The sequence below is a fragment of the Canis aureus genome, chromosome 2 (assembly GCF_053574225.1).
Source record: "Canis aureus isolate CA01 chromosome 2, VMU_Caureus_v.1.0, whole genome shotgun sequence".
Classification (NCBI taxonomy): domain Eukaryota; kingdom Metazoa; phylum Chordata; class Mammalia; order Carnivora; family Canidae; genus Canis; species Canis aureus.
In genome coordinates this window covers 52,504,524-52,510,837 of record NC_135612.1, presented here as the reverse complement: position 1 = coordinate 52,510,837, position 6,314 = coordinate 52,504,524, and positions in this window count along the sequence as shown.

Genomic DNA, 6,314 nt, shown 5'->3' with positions numbered 1-6,314 from the left:
AGTTATTTGCTTCTCAAGCATCCATTCCTCATTTTTCTTGTAATAGTACTTTCCCATTTTCATCTGAGGGTCTATCTCTCCCTTTCCTTCTGCTTTAAGTAGACTCCATCCCCAGTCCCAGGGGTGGAGTGTAAGGTTCAGGCTTATAAAATGGGTGCATTTCATTCCCCTGCTGACAGTGATTGCTTCAGGAAACCAGCACATAACTCAAGGCAGGCCAGTCAGAACCATTGAGATCGAACTCTAGGATTTTTATTTATTTCTAGGGAAGCAGACTCACACTTTCCTGTAGGCCTTGAACCTAGAAGTACATGGAGTTGGAGCCATTGTAGTCATCTGTGGTATTGTCAGAAGAGCCCTGCTGAGAATAGACCCAATCCAAAGAAAGTAGACTTTAGAGACAAAGAACCAAGTTTTGGTGATACACTTTGAACACCTATACCCAGCTATACCTGAAGCTAGCATTACCTCTGAACTTTTCAGTTGCATATATTGCTAAATTCTCTTTTGGCTTAAGACAGTTTGGGTGGGATTTCTGTGCCTCGTGACAGAAATGCCTCTAAGTCACACCAGGATACCATGAAGACTCCCCAGTAGACTTCCTGGAAACCTTGTAGAGAAGAGCATGCAAACCAAATGTTTCACTTCCTGTCTGCCCTCTACTACTATGGCTCCTCCCTATATGTACCCACACCTACTGAAGACTTGAGGCAACATCAGGACCTTTTATTTTCTAGCTTTATTGAGATATAATTGATATAAAACACTGTGTTGGTTTAGATGTACAGTGTGATGATTTGATCACCACAATAAGGTTAGTTAACTCTTCCTTCACCTCACATACTTAACATCTTTATGTTGTGGTGGTGAGAACACTTAAGATCTAATCTTTCAACTTTCAAGCATGCAACACAGAATTGTTGACTATGTCACCATGCTGTATGTTAGATCTCAGAACTTATTCATCTCATCTTGGGAAATATGTACCCTTTGACCAATATCTCCCCACTTCCTCCACTCTGTAGCCCCTGGCAACCACCACTCTACTCTTTGTTTCTATGGGTTCGGCTTTTTAAGATTCCACATGTAAGTGAGATTATGCAGTATATGTCTTTCTCTCTCTGAACTTATTTCACTTATCAGAATGCCCTCAGGATCCATCCCTGTTGTTGCAAATGGCAGGATTTCCTTCTTTTTCATGGCTGAACATATCTTTTAACAGCAGGAGGCCAGTCTATTGTATAACCACATGTACCTGTCCAATGGGAACAATCTAGCCTCTTCTCCCGGGTGGCACCTAGCCTGAAAATTCTTTCCAATTTACTGCCCTCTTCCCTCCCTCTTTTAACCAATTCTGGGACCTGACGTCATGCAGGTAATCTTTTCTAAGTAGGGGAAGATATGAACCATCTTCCATTTTACATACCACCCCACTAACCCTGTCCAAGATGACCCTCAACCAAACAAGCTGGAGAGGCAGATCATAGAGATCATCTAGGTATAAAGCAAGGAAGTGTCTTGTCCACTCTCACTTAGTGAGCTAGTTTCGGGGTCAGGACAAGCAACCAGGTCTCTGCATTTCTAGTTCAGCCCTCCTGCCAGCACTGTACTAGCTTTTTTTTTTCCCCCCTTTACATTCTGTATTTTTGCATCATGACATCTTAGCTGCTTTTAGATCAGTGTGGTGTGTATTGAAATTTATGCTCCTAGAGAGCAGGGGTGGTATTGTTTGGTAGGGTCATAAAGCCACCTCTAATTTGGCATTCTGCTCACATAAGAGTATAGCAGGAATTTCTGATGGTAGGCTGAGGATGGAAGGGTTATGTTGGGCTACAGACCTAGGTGGACTAAATGTCAGGCTGGCTCCTGGGGGACAAGGATTGGGTCTGTGTGAAATGTGGGAGATTGCTCCCATAGGGCTCCAGCTGAATTCCTTACCTGCCATAGGGACCTTTAGCTTTGGATTCGTTCCTCTCTGGGAAATGGGACTAATGCCTCACTCTCATTTCCTTCAAGGAAAGTCTACTTGAGGTCAAGCTTTCCCAGGAGATAATGAGGTTCTTGAGAGCCAGAGCCAGTCTGCAGTGCACATGTGAGTGAGTTTGTGTCTCTACCTCTATAATCTACTTATTCATCTCATGGGGTCCTAGCCACTGGAAGGAACAGCTCTTTGTTCCATGTCATCTCTTTCTCTGGACCTTAGCTGAGTAGACCAGAGGTGAACGTATGACCTAATATGATCAGATCTTCTCTCAAAAATTTGAAATCAAGACTCCAAGGGGCTGAGTTGATAAGCATGGGGCACTGAGCTGGGAGTCCTGTGGAGCTCAAGTGTCCTGGAATGCAGATACCAATGGAAAGCCTGCATTATGGGTGAGCCGGAACCCTGGTAGCTAGACAAAACCATTCTATACAGAGAACTGGACACATAGTCATGATACCAGAAACAGGAGAGAGAGGGAGAGAGAAACTCTGCTTGGGAGTGGGGGGAACGATTTTCCAGCTCCTGTGAGCATGACTTTCACTTCCTGCTCAATACTTCCTCGAGTTTTCTTGATAATCCTTCAATAAAACCCTCTAATAGTTGAGCTCATTTGAGGCACTTCATTTCTTTGCAGCCAAACACTCCCTATTAGGACAGTGTCTCATGCCTCCTGCATCCCCAGCTCCTCACAGCAAACCCTGCCTGTTTGCTGAATGCAAACGTGTGCCTCTGAGGGCTGTGTGGCCACAGTGAAGCCACATCAGCAGCCTGGTGGGCCTAAGGCAGAGACTGGAGGAATACACAAATGCTTCTTAACTGGACAAGGGATGCTGGGGAGGGCTGAGGTACTGGATGTTTCCAGGATTTTCCTAAGGGCTTGGTTTCAGGGACAGAAAGCAAACAACTCAAGCATCCTCTCCGGTCCACATGGGACCAGGGTGTTACTGGTCTACAGTGTTCTTACCTATGCATTTAGAGCCCGGACGCCTCTCCTTTCCTGTGACCTGAGTTTCTCAAGTTGCTCCCCAGCTCCCCTTGGTTCCTACTTGGTTTTTTCTCTGTTGAGTCTCAATCAATTGCAGTGTCACTCTCTCTCTTCCTCTTCTTCTCCTCCTTCTCTTTTTCTTTTGATGCTGAAACCTGTACACCTAGCAATCAAAGGGCCTGTAATACAAGGTGGAAGATACTCCTTGCTCTCAGCCCCATGTCCTTGGGGCACAGCCTTTCTCCTGATTTTCAGCAGTGGTCCTGAGCCCTCTCGTAGGTCTCACATCCTGTTCTGTGCCCAACACATGATAGGTGCTTGGGCAACATTAAATGGAATTAAATCTGAGGGAATATACTTGATATAATTGGATGCTCTTCTAGGGAGATTTAGGTAATTTGAGGGGAGCTGAAGAACTCTAAGTCTTTGGGGGATTGGAGATGAAGAGGCAGAAGTCTGGGAGGCAGGGATGTGATAGGAGGGGGAAGCAACCAAAGACTTGTTTTGTAACCGAATTCGTGAGGATAGTCCAACTGCTGCAGCAAAGAAGCTCAAGATTGCAATGTCTTAACACAATAGTGGGATCATGACCTGAGCCAAAGGCAGACGCTTAACCAGCTGAGCTACCCTGGCGCCCCACAGCTTACAGCTTCTTGGAGCAGAGAAATAGTGCCCCCCAGTGTAAGAGCCAAGAAAACAGGGGTTTGGGTTTGGATTGGTTTTCAGATGGCAAATATGCTCTTGGGAGAGTTGAGGATCTCTAGAAACCTGCTTACTTTGGGAGGGCAGTTTCTCCAGGTCAATTAAGGCTCCAGATGTGGAAACACCAGAATAAGAAGACATGGTTAATTCAATGCACAGTTAATTGTAAGAAAGGTAGGGAAATATAATCTAGCTGTTTGTCCAGGGAAAAGAGATCAATTTTGGTAGCGCATTTAGTGTTTACCACGGCAACCTAATTAAGTGGAAAGAGCTTCTGGTTTGGAATAGAAGACACGGATTGAACTCCTAGTCCTAAGACATGGAGCTATGTGAGCCTGGACCAGTTACTTTCTTTCTAAGAACACCAGTTCTACCAGCTTTCAAAAGGGGAAAATAATTAGAGCCGCATTTCATTGCGGTTGTGAGAATCAAATAAGATGTCATATAAGATGCTTTTGGTAGGGGTGCCTGGGTGCCTCAGTCAGTTAAGCATTTGCTTTCAGCTCAGGTTATGACTTCAAGGTCCTGGGATTGAGCCCCATGTGGGGCTCCTTGCTCCCTGGGGAGCCTGCTTTTGCCTCTCCTTCTGCCACTCACCCTGCTTGTGCTCTCTCTCTCAGTCTGTCAAATAAGTAAATAAAATCTTTTTTTTTTTTTTTTTTTAAGATGCTTTTGGCAAACTCCAGGGCACTGCTCAAATGTTAATTGTAACTGGTGTTTTTTTGTGGTCTTTCCTAGTTTGGGGGCCTAGCTCTTGGAGGTGGAGCTATGCTGTCATATACGCACAGGGCCCGTCCCCAACTTGCTTGGAGTGGGACCAGAGAAGCAGCTGGGATGACCTGTTTCCCCAAAGCCACATGCAGAGGCTCAGAGGGTCTTTACAAGGATGGCTCAGGATTAACAGATGTGGCTGGGGGATTTCATGCCATATCCAGCTGGGAACACATGCAGCTCAACAGGAAAGATGGTGATTAGAGACTCTGCCAATGCTTTTTAAAAATGATTCTTTTTCCCATTTTAAATCAGTACATGCTCATTAAAGAAATAGGGTTAAATATAGAAAAATACAAAGCACAAGTAAAAGGCACTCCTGGTATCATCGCACAACCATTGGTAACATTTTGTTTGGGCATTTTCCCCTTTTGGTATTTTCCTACTGTGAAATGGCTTTTAATTCATTTGTTCTTAATCAAAAATTCATTTTGATACATAGTATATACAAAATTCAAAAGTTACAGAGTGTATGCAGTGCAAAAGAAGTGCCCCAGCCCCCACCAGCCCAGTTCCCTTCCTGGAAGGCAGCCTCAGTTACCAGTCCCTGCGTTTCCTTCCAAAGTTAATCAATGTACATATAAGTATATGCATGCATAGTATTTTATTTTTAAAACACACTCTCGCATGGTACACACCCTCCTAAATCGCTTGCTCTTCCACATAATAATGTATCTTAGGGAAGGCTCCACATCAGTTCATGGGAGCTGCCTCATTCGTTTTAAAGGCTGTATAATATTCATTATATGGATTGTTTCGTGATTTATTTAACTAGTCTGATATTGAAGGATATATAACTTGTTTACAGTGTTTTGAAATTTTAACACTGTTGCAACAAATACTTGATACATATGTCATTTCACACACATGCAAGCATATCCTACGATAATTTTCTAGAATTGCAATTGCTGAATTAATGACTCTGCACATTTCAAATATTATGGTTACTGCCTCCAGAAAGGTCACATGCATAGAATGAGAGTGTTAGTTTCTTCATACCCTTGCCAACAATCTGCTATTAAGCTTTGTCAAGTTGGCCAACCTGATAGGTAAACATGGTATATCATTTAAATTTTCATGTATTTCTCTATGTTTAAAATTCATCCTATTTCAGCTACTGTTAATTGTTTTATCTTGTCCACATTTTCCTATTGGAGTGTTGATTTTATTGATTTGTAGAAGCTCTTTATATATTAAGGGAATTGGCCTTTTGTCTATGATACACATTGCAAGTATTTCCCTCAGTTTACTTTTCTTATGACTCCTTTTCTCATAAAGAAAATTTTCATTTTTACGAAGTTAGTGTAATCATCTTTTCTATCATAGTTTCTGCATTTGTATCATACTTTGAAAAAGCCCTTTCTCACTCCAAGAGTGTAAAAGTTCTTCTGGTACTTTCATGATTTTATTTTACACATTTGAACTTTTCTTCCATCAGGAATTTATTTTGGTATAAGAAATTAGGTTAAGATCAAACTTTTCTTCTCCAGCTAGAGATGCAGTTTATCCCAACATCACTTATTAAAACCACATCCTTCATTCTACTGATTCAAAATGTCATGTTGACCTTGGGCCATATTTTCACCTGGATTTGCATATGTTTCTGGAATCTGATATCTGTTTCCTTGATGGATTCTCTAAAAAGAATAGACTGAGGGAGGAAGGATCAGGTAAGGCCTATGCGAGAATGTGACAGTTTAGCAAAAGCTGGCAGGTGGAGGAAGCAGCATGTGGAACGGCTCTTAGGCAGGAAAAGACCTGGTGCACTGGAGGAACCAGAAGACTTCTATTTGGCTTCTGCCTGGCGAGGCTGGTTCTCAAGACAAGAAGGAAATGGTTCAAGATGAGCCTAGAGAGATGGGGAGGGGCTCC